The 14,429-nt window shown below is 43.0% G+C and overlaps 1 protein-coding gene across 1 annotated transcript in view; it reads left to right on the top strand.

Moving 5' to 3' along the window:
* Nucleotides 1–14,429, top strand: part of LOC123754411 (uncharacterized) — a 70,775-nt gene that overhangs the window by 44,276 nt on the left and 12,070 nt on the right. Inside the window, exon 5 of the transcript XR_011229057.1 lies at nucleotides 3,361–3,591. The gene's annotated coding sequence lies outside the window, so the exon portion shown is untranslated. The remainder of the gene's footprint in view (nucleotides 1–3,360; nucleotides 3,592–14,429) is intronic.

The following is a 14,429-nucleotide window of genomic DNA, read 5'->3' as shown; positions in this document are numbered from 1 at the left end:
TAGCAGTAAATAGATACCTTGGAGTTTGACAGCTGCTACTGGCTGCTTCCTGGGGATGTGTAACAAAAAAAAGGGAAAAAAGGGAGGCCTGGTCGAGAACCGGACCACAGGGATGCTAAGCCCCGAAATCATCTCAAGATAACATGGTTTCTGATTCATCCTGGCTTGCAAAAAAAAACCTCTGTTTTCCTTGAGACTTGGCATGGCCTTTGCTGAACTTGGATGCATGAGTGGTGGGAAGTGAGTTCTATCTTTCAGCTGTTCTTGGGGAGTGTTACTTTTGCACTGCATATGATTCTGCTTGTTTGCTATTGTTCTTTCCAAGAATGTGGGCAGGTGGCAGCTCCATGTCTGGCTGCCTTTGCTTTCTGGAGCCTTCACTGCAGAGGATCACAGGACGTGGACTCACTTGGTGGTTGTTGAGCTGTTCTCTGACTAGCTCCATAGCAGCCTTGATCTGGTGTGGCTGCTTTGTTGCCTGTGGTTCTGGCTTCAACTGCTGTGACCATGTCACTCATTCCCCTCTTTTGAGAGGCAGTGGCAGCATTTTTTCCTGGTCTGTCTCATGTGTAGGCAGGCTATGTTGACCAGGTGTTAGATCTGTCTTGGTCTTTTATCTTCTTGTCTGCCTCCCTTTTTACACATTCTTTTTATTGAGGAGGCAGTTTCTTCAGTCTTTTTCACTACTACTGTTTCCTTCCAGCCCTCAGTTGGGTTCTTCTGCAAGAGGGGTCCTGTCTCTCAGGTTTTGTGGCAGCTGTTCCTGGTTGGGCTCTCGCTGGTTGCTGGTCGGGTTAGGCCTCTGGTGGAGTCGGAGTCCCAGTCTGTTGTGCTTCCTCCATCTGGGGCTTCTTCTGTTCAGCATTGTTCTCAAGTGTTGCAGAAGATGCCTCTGTTTGGGTCTTCATGCTGGCCTTTTTACAGTTCACTCCTTTGATGGTGCTGTGGTTGGGGACATCTGGCCATTTTGCCAGTTCCTGGTCCCATGACTTTCCAGAGTGTTACCCAGGGTCTTCACTGGAGTCCCTGGGCTCAGCTCTGCATTGTCATCATGACATGGTTGGACTTGGGCATGATTGAGTTAACCTTCTCTCTTTGGTGGGTGTTCCGGTAGTTCCTGGTGCCTAAGTGAGACTCGGCAGACGTGCAGTAAATTCTCAACCTCTTGGGATCGAACAGCTTCATTTCCCCTTACAACTTTCCACATGACCACTTTTAGCTCAGGTTTACCAGTTGGTGATGCAGGCACTTTCCTGGATGGTGTCCCTGGGCCTCAAGGACACGATCTTATTCACCTGAGGTTCTGGTACTATTTAGTGTTTCTTGTGGTACATCTGGCTTACCACTTTTAAGATTCTTTCAGCTTGAATTGGCCCCCCCCCCTTGGATTTTTACCAGGTTAGCATGGTTAGTTGTAACCTGGCTACATCTTTGGGGATTTGTGTCTTGGCCTAACTCTGTGGCTGGGTGGTTTTGGCTCCCAGCCAGTCCATGTGTCAGCTGATCAGGGATCTAGTTCTTTCAAAACTTGCCAGGTTTAGGTTCCTGGTGAACTGGCAGAAGGTCTAGTTCATTCCATCACAAGTTCACACCTGCTTGTTTGTGCTTGGTTTGAGATTCATGGTCAGCTTCACTTTCTCTTCTTCCTGTGGCTCTTCTCTGCCTGCAGTGCCTCTGATATCTGTGTTGGAGGTGTTGGACTGGCCCTGCATGTTTTGGCAGTGGTTGAGCAGTTGTATGAGAGCCTGAACTATGCCTATGGGGTGTTTTTCGTGGGTAGGGTTTGGTTGTGGGCCTTGTACTGGTTCCAACAGTTCCACCCATTTCACCACTACCAGGATCGTTGAGTTTGAGCCCCATTTGCCCTTCATCAGTTCTTGTATCACTGGCTTCTTCTTTGTGCTTTTCAGGATTTGGTTCTATTTCGCTTTCCTTCCCTTTGCCCCATCACTCAATGTGTTCACAGATGCCTCGACTCTGGGTTGGGGTTTTGTGACCAGTGCTCATCAAGCCTTCCTGGGTTGCTGAATGGGCCTACGCCTTTGAGGAAATAGAATGGTGCACTAGTTTATAGCAATATGGCATGCCGTTCAGAGGATTCATCTAACTCTGGGCTTCATTCTCTGGCTCATTTCTGACTGCTGCTTGGTGGTTTATTTACTGAACAGTGGAAGTCACTTCAGTCCTTCCCTTTTGCAGCTGAACTCTGAGTGTAGCTCAGCTTCTGGATTCTTGAGATTTGACTCTCAGTGCAGTTAATGTCCAAAATTCTCCTAGATGGTCTGTCTCATTTCCATGGAGTGGACCATCAACAGCGTATCATCTCATTGGTTCTGCGAGATGTTCGGTCACCCCCAAGGTTGACTCTTTTTGTGTTGTAGTGGAACATGCGGCTTCCTCCTTAAGTGGTTCCCCAATCACAAAGCACTCCGTGGATGCCTTTCAGTTGGATTGGTCGAGGTGAATGTTATATCTCTTCCTTCTGATGCAGCTATTGTTCAGGGTGTTGTCCAGGTTTGGTACTTGGGGAAAGTGATCCTTCTGGCACCTTAGTGGCTGGCTCAGCCACTAAGCGGGTTCATTTTAGTTATTGAGTGAATTGTCTGTGGAGTTGTTTGCAGTTCAATTTTTTTTCCAAGTGAACCTTGTATTTGTCTATATTGCTTCACTTACTTTCTGGATGTTTTCTCAGTGAGGGTGATTGTAACAATCCTCTACTTCCTGTGTCTCTGTGAGGAGGGGGGGGGGGGGTTGCAAGGTTCTGACTCTGGTCCCCATTAAGCTATTCAGTACTCCTAGACCTGATGTGACTCATCTGTGTGGAGCTATCTCAATGAGTTAGCTTCAAGGAGCCACCGAGGCCCTACCAGAAAAGAGGTATTTCATTACATAAAATACTGGTTTTATACTTAATATACTTTTCATGTCAAACTCTCTCAATTTACCATAAAGGTTTATTAAATTGTCATTATCGTTAATTTTAAGGTTGATAGATCTACATATTAGTGGAGGGAGGGGGAGATGTATTAATGCACAGGTGAAGATAAATTCACTCTTAGAAGGTAAACGTTCTTGCACGCTGCACAAAATCTGTTTACACTGTAACTACCTAATATATATATAGGTCAGTGCTGCTTAGGCCAAAGGCTACAAAATGGAATATGGTCAAATCTTGATTTGTCCAGACTTGTGACCTCCAAAGAGCCAAATATGTTTAGGGGAAGGATTGGGGGAGCTGCCTACACCATGTCTCACATACTTGACTGACTTGGCAAACCTCTAGACTGATAAATTAATATTGAACAATGAACATTTGCATGTTTCAATCATTCAAAATGCCACTAACTTTTTTGCCATCAGGAGCTCAAAACAGAAGACATGGAAATGTGAGGAAACACACCTCAGATGCTGTATGAAAAACCAAAGAAGCACCAGACATTCAACTAAAACAGATGAACATTCAATGTGACGGTTATGGAATCAGCTCTCTCTCAACACCTGCCAATAAAGATTGTGATGACTATGGATATGATTTTTCCTGGCTCGACTCATTCTCGGGAGCTACAGTGTCTGGATATTACTTGGTAGGAGGTACTAATAAAACACCCAATTCACTTTAACTGTTTAACTGTGTTTGGAGCACAAAAACTTTCTTCCTTCTTTTTATTGCATTTATAATACAAAATAACAATGGCTTATTTGTGACTACTATACAGTACCATTAAAAATAATGATTTGATGATAAAAAATATTATTTTTGAGTTCAAGAATTATTCTATAAAGAATTGCTCAAATAACCTAATTCTAGACCAAACATGTTTCAAGGGCATTGAATATCATATACAAAAAAAAATTAATTTCATGTATTTTAAGTGCACAAAAATATGAGAATAGTTTTCTGAGCATAGTGAAACACCCTTATCATCCACATAAGACTCATTCCTTGCTGGACTTTCATTGATACTGGTAACTGCAAACACTGGGACTTGAGTGGATGAAACCTCAACTTGAATGCCTTGCCATTAGGAGTACTGTTAAAAGGAGCAGGCTCAGAAAGGATCAACATCCACACCCGACACTGATCACACAAATGTGAACCAAAAAGTTTCTGCTCTCAATTGAAGGAACTCTGGAGGTGAAGCTAACTCATGCCAGCACTGAGGGACCAGTTTGCTATAAAACAAGAGTGTGAGCAATACCCTCTTTATTCCTCTGCAAGCTATTAGACAAAAGTGTGAGCAATGTTTTCATCCCCTCCCATCCACTGCAATCAATGATTAGTAACACAACTATTTAATAAACCAAGATACTCTTGCCACCACCAGGTAACAATGCCCCTCTACCATAAGTGCCACCAAAGACTACAAACACATCTTAAGTCCATACCAGCCAAGCAAGTTTGGAAGAGGGGGACAAAAAAGGGAAGGATCAGGAGCATCTTCAAGACTGGCTCAGAAAGGAGTGGTTTACTAAGCTTAACACTCGAGTAGAGGTCTCTTGGATACTGCCTGTGCCAGCTCCCAACTCTGAAGAAAGTTAGGGACTATACCATAACAAGAAAATGTACAGGACACTTACCTGAGGCATACATGGAATGCAGGGGCTACTTGGAAAGGGAACCAGAGAAATGCCACAGGTACCCACCAGCATCAGAAAGAAGCTAAGTGACCCAATGCTACATAGTGATGTTGAGGGCGATGCATATTAAGGGGATCACAAGATATAAACATGGTTTGGTCTGTAGAACCCATGAGCCTGAATGTCAGACTAGGACATTGGAGAGAAGAAAGCTGTGAGTATATCAAACTTTCTATTATCATATAGTCATCCTAATTGTATGAAACCATGAAAGATAATTCACATTCATTTGTCAGCACAATTCAAATGTGAACTGCATTGAGGACTAAATCCCAGGAAGCCAGAAGAAAGGCTACATGTAGTGTCCAGCACTATAAAGTGAAAAAATTTAAGTATTATCACTTCCTCAATGCACCACCTGAGAAATATCAAATTACACCTACAGTACAAAGACTCAGGAAAGTGAGATGTACTGCAGCACCATCCAAACCACCATCATTACTCTTATGTTGATTTAATAATTAATAATTCATTGTATCAGGGGACAGGAAGCCAGAGTGTATTCATACACCTTTGGCTTTCATTGAGGTTCCCCCCCCCCCCAAGGCCAAATTACTGACCCCACTCAGGATGCAACCCCACAACAAGCTTACTAACTCCTGAGTACCTACTCACTGTTAGGTGAAAGGAAATGTGCCCAACCATTTTTGTCCCGCACGGGGTTTGAACCCGGAATTCTCGATTGTGCGTCGAGAACAAACCTGACTGTGCTACCAGGACCTAATACCTAGTAGTACCGACTGGGAGACCATATCTCCGATATGAGAGCATAATAATACTAGTTAACATCTTTGGCCAAACCACAGCGGAAACAATCCTTGAATCATCAGCTAAAACTGGCCCCTCCAGGGCCGGCACGGTCCCAATCCTAGAGGTGCATGGTGGCAACACAAAATGCAATGAAGGATAGGAATCTCGATGTCAAAAAAAAAGTGGAACGGGGGAAAATGAATGAAATTAGGGTATGAGGTGTCCCTTTGAGAGCCTCAATAGCCTCTTTCATAAAAAAAGAAGGCACTGAAAAATCCCCTCATGCTGACATCTTGGACCTAAAGCACCATTACTAAAATTCAATATTTTACAATAGAAATGCCATACCATAAGCAGGATGGAACACTTTTCACACATGTAGGTGAAAAAGGTCCCTACTCCCAATAAAAGAAGGTTTGGTAGCAGCAGGAATGAGCATCCAGGGAAATTGCATACAGCAGAATGAGGCTCAAGATTGGTTGTTGACACCACAGCACGACCAGCATTAGGACAGACTCATGGTAAAAAATAAGTCACATTAGGTATTTACTCAGTACAGTATTCCTAACTAAACCCATGCAATGAGAAAAGGCTAAGACAGTCCAGGGCTAAATAAAAATAAAAACCAAACAGCACATTGCACTGAAGCATAACCAGAAAGGACTTAGCCACCCTACTAGGAGGATATAGTTCCCTATGTGTGTGTACTTTCCTAATTTGCAGGGGGGTTTGAGCTTTGATTCTTGAGTCCCACCACTCAACTGTCAATCATCTGGTACTCACCTAGTTGTGCTTGCAGGGGTTGCGCTTTGTCTCTTTGGTCCTGCCTCTCAACCGTCAGTCAATTGGGAATGATGTAGAGGCTACTGTGCCTGTTTGGCTCTATTATATCTACTGTATATTTGAAACTGTATTTGGAGTCTGCTTCCACCATCTAACTTCTGACATTGAGCAAATTCTTTCTAATGTCTGTGGCTCTTTTGGTCACTCAATTTCCACCTGTATTTCCCCGTTTGAGTACCAGTTTATGCTAAATAGTCTTTCCATGTCTATCCTGTCAATTCCTCTGAGAATTTTGTCCTCCTGTGATGTGAGGTTTAATTCTTTTATCTTTTCCTCGTAACTCATATGTTTTAGTTTTGGTACTAGTCTGGTACAGCTGAGGAAATGTAATTCCTTACCCCTTGATTTCGTGGAATGTGCAAAATGGCAACGTCGTGTTTGTTGTTGTTATAGTAATGGATTAGATTACAAATATGTAAATAAGTTCTTTACAATGACGAGTCTCATTGGTCAAAACACTACTCACTGGTTTTTATAATTCACAGCTATCAAAAGAAAAATAGTGTAGAGCAGTGAATAAAAATTAATATATGTAGCTTAGTGAAAAAAAAAGAGATGGCTTTACTTTTTTGCTTAAGAGTTTATTGACCTTTTATGTAAACGATACAGTGTATGATAATTTTACATGACATGATAATTTTTTATTTGGCTGTTGAGACAGGCAACGTGACGTCACACACACAAAATGCTACCTCGATCATCGTTGGCCATCAATCAACAACACACAATTTTTTTTTTTTCAAATTAAAAGGGATTTGCAAACATTTACATTTATGAATAAAGTTGATATGCTTAATATGAATAAAGGTATTAAGAACTAATCAATATCAGAAATAGACAGGATAATCAGAAAGTATTATACTAATTCATTATCATTTAATATTACTGACAGCTGGAAGACAAGGTAAAATGAATAGGGGACTATGTGATATGTATTTGATTCCTGAAAACAACTATTCTTAAGTTAATAAGGTAATTAAATACATTACATAATGGTATGCATTATTGACCAAATAATCATGTGACAGGAGAGACACAGACACACAAACAGACAGACACAGAACTGGCTCCCAGAACTGAAGGACAAGAGCTATGAGGAGAGGTTAGAGGCATTAAATATGCCAAAACTAGAAGATAGAAGAAAAAGAGGCAATACACTTTGTACAAAATTGTAACAGGAATCGATAAAGTTGATAGGGAAGAATTCCCAAGATCTGGAACTTCAAGAACAAGAGATCATAGATTTAAACTAACTAAACAAAGATGCCGAAGAAATATAAGAAATTCACTTTCGCAAATAGAGTGGTAGACGGTTGAAACAAGTTAGGTGAGAAGGTGGAGGCCAAAACCGTCAGTAATTTCAAAGCGTTATATGACAGAGTGCTGGGAAGATGGGACACCACGAGCGTAGCTCTCATTCTGTAACTACACTATGGTAATTACACATAGGTAATTACAGACACATAGACAGACACAGACTTACCTCTGAACTTTCCATATATTTGAACTTTCTCTAACTTCATCTTATGTTTGACTAAGTGAGGCCTCCATGCTATAGCTGTATATTCAAGGATTGGTTTGATCTATGTGATATGCAAGGTCCCAAATTATTCCTTCCTCAGATTTTCTAAAAATAGCCAACCTAGTGTTTTATGTTTTGTCACGAATTTGATTTAGATTTTATTTGAATTAGACTTCAAGAGATAAGTTCAGCATAAAATCAATGCTCAGATCTTTCTCTCTGCCCAATTATTGAAGAATTTCTTATTCTACTGAGTACCTTGCATCCAGTTTCCTGTTCTCTACACCTAGTTTCATTACTTTGTACTTAAGTTCAATTTTAGTAGCCATTTGTTTCACCATTCTTACTTTCATGACTCATTTATTTGTCTCTTCTACTCGCTTTCCATTATATAGTTCAATAATGATCCAGGACGGATGAAAAGTCATTGTTGCTTCATTTTCTGATGTGTGGTTTAGTCACCTAGTATCAGAAACAGGATAGGTCCAGGTACTAACTCCTGTGCAGTCTGCTGGTGATATCATGCCACTCCGAGATCTCTTCCCTCACTCACTATTCCCTTTTGCCTAGATAATCCCTTATCTGTTGACATTGCCCTACCTGGATTAGAATTGATGTGGTTTTCTGCATCTCTTCCCTTTGGTTCAGCTTCTCCCCACCCCTCCCCGTCCTTTTTGGACTGGAGACATGTATTGGTTGGATGATCCTTCTGGCTCCTTGGTGGTCATCCCACCCTTGATTTCTGGGCCTTTGGACTCTCTTGACTGAACTAGCATGTCTTTCTGAGGCCTTGTCTTTTTTAGAGGATCAGTCTGGAGATGTTCCTAGATGGTTTGAGTTTCGCTGCTAATTTTCGTGTGTGAATTTTTTTGGAATTAGATGTACTGCCATCTGTATGTGGCACAAGTGGCAGATCTTCTTATCACATATAATGTACATGTTTGTTTTCAGTGGCAGTATGATGTACCTTTCACAGTTTCCTGTCTCTCAGTCATTTATCACCAACATTGGTTTCAGTGGTTTTGTCTGTTCTTCTTTTCTGTCTTGGCTTTATTGTGACCTGTTGTTTGATGTTGAATATGGTCACTTCTTATAGTTCAGCTCTTTATGAATGATTTCCATTAAATAAAGTGTCCATGGATTTTGATAACGTGCTTTGTGAAAGAATGGGCCAAAATTATAAGCATATAGAATCAATGGTAAAATACCAAAATGGATAATAATTATAATGGTCGAAACAAAGAAAGCATAGGGTCATCTGAAATGAACGAGAATCAGATGGAAAATGCTGAATGGAGTACTGCAAGGTTCCATCTTGGGGTCAACCATTTTTTTAATACCGAGTACTGTATATGTAAACAACATAGATGTAAATATAATGAACGACCTTATAAAGTTTGCAGATGACACAAATATTTATGATAAAATAGTAAGCAAAAACAATAATGTGGCCTTACAAAACAATCTACATGGACTACACAAATGATCAGGAAAGTAGCAAATGATCTCAAACATTGAAAAATGCAAAACCCAATGTGTAGGGCATAACAGTACACACTATAAATACAATATTATCGACTACATAACCCATGCAGCTTATTAAAAAAGAAAAAGACCTCTAAGTAATGGTCTACCAGACATTGGAAGCTGCCACATACAATCTACCTATTTTTCGAAAAGCTACAGAGCTTTGGCAAGAAGAATTGTTAAGTGGTGTGACTGGATACTAAATTACCATCAGAAGACCATATCAATGGCATACAATATGCAGCAGTTGTATGATGTCCATATTTAAAAAATATTGAAATAAAAAGATCTGGAATAAATATGTAATATACAGATCACCACATACAAAATGAGAGAAATCAACAAACTTGATAAGAACGAATATTGTAAATTTGCAATATTAAGAACCTGTGGTTATAAATTAAAATAACAAAGGCATTTATTAAGTATACTAAAAAACTAAATTATTATAAAGAGTTGTTGACCAATGAAATGAGAGCACATGGTAATGTCATCAGAAGTTTTATATATATATATATATATATATATATATATATATATATATATATATATATATATATATATATGCAAACAAGCCTGAATGGTCCCAAGGACTATATACAACTGAAAACTCACACCCCAGAAGTGACTCGAACCCATACTCCCACAACTGGTATGTACAGGGATGCCTTAATCCGCTTGACCATCACGACCGGACTAAGGAAGTGATAGCCGAGGCTATTTGAACCACTTCCCCGCCGGCACTCGGATGGTAATCTTGGGCATAGCATTTTATCAAATCACCTCATTCTTTGGGGCACACGTGAGGAACACAAATGCAAACAAGCCTGAATGGTCCCCAGGACTATATACAACTGAAAACTCACACCCCAGAAGTGACTCGAACCCATACTCCCACAACTGGTATGTACAGGGATGCCTTAATCCGCTTGACCATCACGACCGGACTAAGGAAGTGATAGCCGAGGCTATTTGAACCACTTCCCCGCCGGCACTCGGATGGTAATCTTGGGCATAGCATTTTATCAAATCACCTCATTCTTTGGGGCACACGTGAGGAACACAAATGCAAACAAGCCTGAATGGTCCCCAGGACTATATACAACTGAAAACTCACACCCCAGAAGTGACTCGAACCCATACTCCCACAACTGGTATGTACAGGGATGCCTTAATCCGCTTGACCATCACGACCGGACTAAGGAAGTGATAGCCGAGGCTATTTGAACCACTTCCCCGCCGGCACTCGGATGGTAATCTTGGGCATAGCATTTTATCAAATCACCTCATTCTTTGGGGCACACGTGAGGAACACAAATGCAAACAAGCCTGAATGGTCCCCAGGACTATATACAACTGAAAACTCACACCCCAGAAGTGACTCGAACCCATACTCCCACAACTGGTATGTACAGGGATGCCTTAATCCGCTTGACCATCACGACCGGACTAAGGAAGTGATAGCCGAGGCTATTTGAACCACTTCCCCGCCGGCACTCGGATGGTAATCTTGGGCATAGCATTTTATCAAATCACCTCATTCTTTGGGGCACACGTGAGGAACACAAATGCAAACAAGCCTGAATGGTCCCCAGGACTATATACAACTGAAAACTCACACCCCAGAAGTGACTCGAACCCATACTCCCACAACTGGTATGTACAGGGATGCCTTAATCCGCTTGACCATCACGACCGGACTAAGGAAGTGATAGCCGAGGCTATTTGAACCACTTCCCCGCCGGCACTCGGATGGTAATCTTGGGCATAGCATTTTATCAAATCACCTCATTCTTTGGGGCACACGTGAGGAACACAAATGCAAACAAGCCTGAATGGTCCCCAGGACTATATACAACTGAAAACTCACACCCCAGAAGTGACTCGAACCCATACTCCCACAACTGGTATGTACAGGGATGCCTTAATCCGCTTGACCATCACGACCGGACTAAGGAAGTGATAGCCGAGGCTATTTGAACCACTTCCCCGCCGGCACTCGGATGGTAATCTTGGGCATAGCATTTTATCAAATCACCTCATTCTTTGGGGCACACGTGAGGAACACAAATGCAAACAAGCCTGAATGGTCCCCAGGACTATATACAACTGAAAACTCACACCCCAGAAGTGACTCGAACCCATACTCCCACAACTGGTATGTACAGGGATGCCTTAATCCGCTTGACCATCACGACCGGACTAAGGAAGTGATAGCCGAGGCTATTTGAACCACTTCCCCGCCGGCACTCGGATGGTAATCTTGGGCATAGCATTTTATCAAATCACCTCATTCTTTGGGGCACACGTGAGGAACACAAATGCAAACAAGCCTGAATGGTCCCCAGGACTATATACAACTGAAAACTCACACCCCAGAAGTGACTCGAACCCATACTCCCACAACTGGTATGTACAGGGATGCCTTAATCCGCTTGACCATCACGACCGGACTAAGGAAGTGATAGCCGAGGCTATTTGAACCACTTCCCCGCCGGCACTCGGATGGTAATCTTGGGCATAGCATTTTATCAAATCACCTCATTCTTTGGGGCACACGTGAGGAACACAAATGCAAACAAGCCTGAATGGTCCCCAGGACTATATACAACTGAAAACTCACACCCCAGAAGTGACTCGAACCCATACTCCCACAACTGGTATGTACAGGGATGCCTTAATCCGCTTGACCATCACGACCGGACTAAGGAAGTGATAGCCGAGGCTATTTGAACCACTTCCCCGCCGGCACTCGGATGGTAATCTTGGGCATAGCATTTTATCAAATCACCTCATTCTTTGGGGCACACGTGAGGAACACAAATGCAAACAAGCCTGAATGGTCCCCAGGACTATATACAACTGAAAACTCACACCCCAGAAGTGACTCGAACCCATACTCCCACAACTGGTATGTACAGGGATGCCTTAATCCGCTTGACCATCACGACCGGACTAAGGAAGTGATAGCCGAGGCTATTTGAACCACTTCCCCGCCGGCACTCGGATGGTAATCTTGGGCATAGCATTTTATCAAATCACCTCATTCTTTGGGGCACACGTGAGGAACACAAATGCAAACAAGCCTGAATGGTCCCCAGGACTATATACAACTGAAAACTCACACCCCAGAAGTGACTCGAACCCATACTCCCACAACTGGTATGTACAGGGATGCCTTAATCCGCTTGACCATCACGACCGGACTAAGGAAGTGATAGCCGAGGCTATTTGAACCACTTCCCCGCCGGCACTCGGATGGTAATCTTGGGCATAGCATTTTATCAAATCACCTCATTCTTTGGGGCACACGTGAGGAACACAAATGCAAACAAGCCTGAATGGTCCCCAGGACTATATACAACTGAAAACTCACACCCCAGAAGTGACTCGAACCCATACTCCCACAACTGGTATGTACAGGGATGCCTTAATCCGCTTGACCATCACGACCGGACTAAGGAAGTGATAGCCGAGGCTATTTGAACCACTTCCCCGCCGGCACTCGGATGGTAATCTTGGGCATAGCATTTTATCAAATCACCTCATTCTTTGGGGCACACGTGAGGAACACAAATGCAAACAAGCCTGAATGGTCCCCAGGACTATATACAACTGAAAACTCACACCCCAGAAGTGACTCGAACCCATACTCCCACAACTGGTATGTACAGGGATGCCTTAATCCGCTTGACCATCACGACCGGACTAAGGAAGTGATAGCCGAGGCTATTTGAACCACTTCCCCGCCGGCACTCGGATGGTAATCTTGGGCATAGCATTTTATCAAATCACCTCATTCTTTGGGGCACACGTGAGGAACACAAATGCAAACAAGCCTGAATGGTCCCCAGGACTATATACAACTGAAAACTCACACCCCAGAAGTGACTCGAACCCATACTCCCACAACTGGTATGTACAGGGATGCCTTAATCCGCTTGACCATCACGACCGGACTAAGGAAGTGATAGCCGAGGCTATTTGAACCACTTCCCCGCCGGCACTCGGATGGTAATCTTGGGCATAGCATTTTATCAAATCACCTCATTCTTTGGGGCACACGTGAGGAACACAAATGCAAACAAGCCTGAATGGTCCCCAGGACTATATACAACTGAAAACTCACACCCCAGAAGTGACTCGAACCCATACTCCCACAACTGGTATGTACAGGGATGCCTTAATCCGCTTGACCATCACGACCGGACTAAGGAAGTGATAGCCGAGGCTATTTGAACCACTTCCCCGCCGGCACTCGGATGGTAATCTTGGGCATAGCATTTTATCAAATCACCTCATTCTTTGGGGCACACGTGAGGAACACAAATGCAAACAAGCCTGAATGGTCCCCAGGACTATATACAACTGAAAACTCACACCCCAGAAGTGACTCGAACCCATACTCCCACAACTGGTATGTACAGGGATGCCTTAATCCGCTTGACCATCACGACCGGACTAAGGAAGTGATAGCCGAGGCTATTTGAACCACTTCCCCGCCGGCACTCGGATGGTAATCTTGGGCATAGCATTTTATCAAATCACCTCATTCTTTGGGGCACACGTGAGGAACACAAATGCAAACAAGCCTGAATGGTCCCCAGGACTATATACAACTGAAAACTCACACCCCAGAAGTGACTCGAACCCATACTCCCACAACTGGTATGTACAGGGATGCCTTAATCCGCTTGACCATCACGACCGGACTAAGGAAGTGATAGCCGAGGCTATTTGAACCACTTCCCCGCCGGCACTCGGATGGTAATCTTGGGCATAGCATTTTATCAAATCACCTCATTCTTTGGGGCACACGTGAGGAACACAAATGCAAACAAGCCTGAATGGTCCCCAGGACTATATACAACTGAAAACTCACACCCCAGAAGTGACTCGAACCCATACTCCCACAACTGGTATGTACAGGGATGCCTTAATCCGCTTGACCATCACGACCGGACTAAGGAAGTGATAGCCGAGGCTATTTGAACCACTTCCCCGCCGGCACTCGGATGGTAATCTTGGGCATAGCATTTTATCAAATCACCTCATTCTTTGAATGAGAATGATTTGAGGTGATTTGAAGAATGAGGTGATTTGATAAAATGCTATGCCCAAGATTACCATCCGAGTGCCGGCGGGGAAG

This window comes from Procambarus clarkii, chromosome 18 (assembly GCF_040958095.1).
Source record: "Procambarus clarkii isolate CNS0578487 chromosome 18, FALCON_Pclarkii_2.0, whole genome shotgun sequence".
Taxonomy (NCBI): Eukaryota; Metazoa; Arthropoda; class Malacostraca; order Decapoda; family Cambaridae; genus Procambarus; species Procambarus clarkii.
The sequence above is the reverse complement of the archived record's forward strand: the minus strand, read 5'-3'. Positions and strand labels throughout refer to the sequence as shown.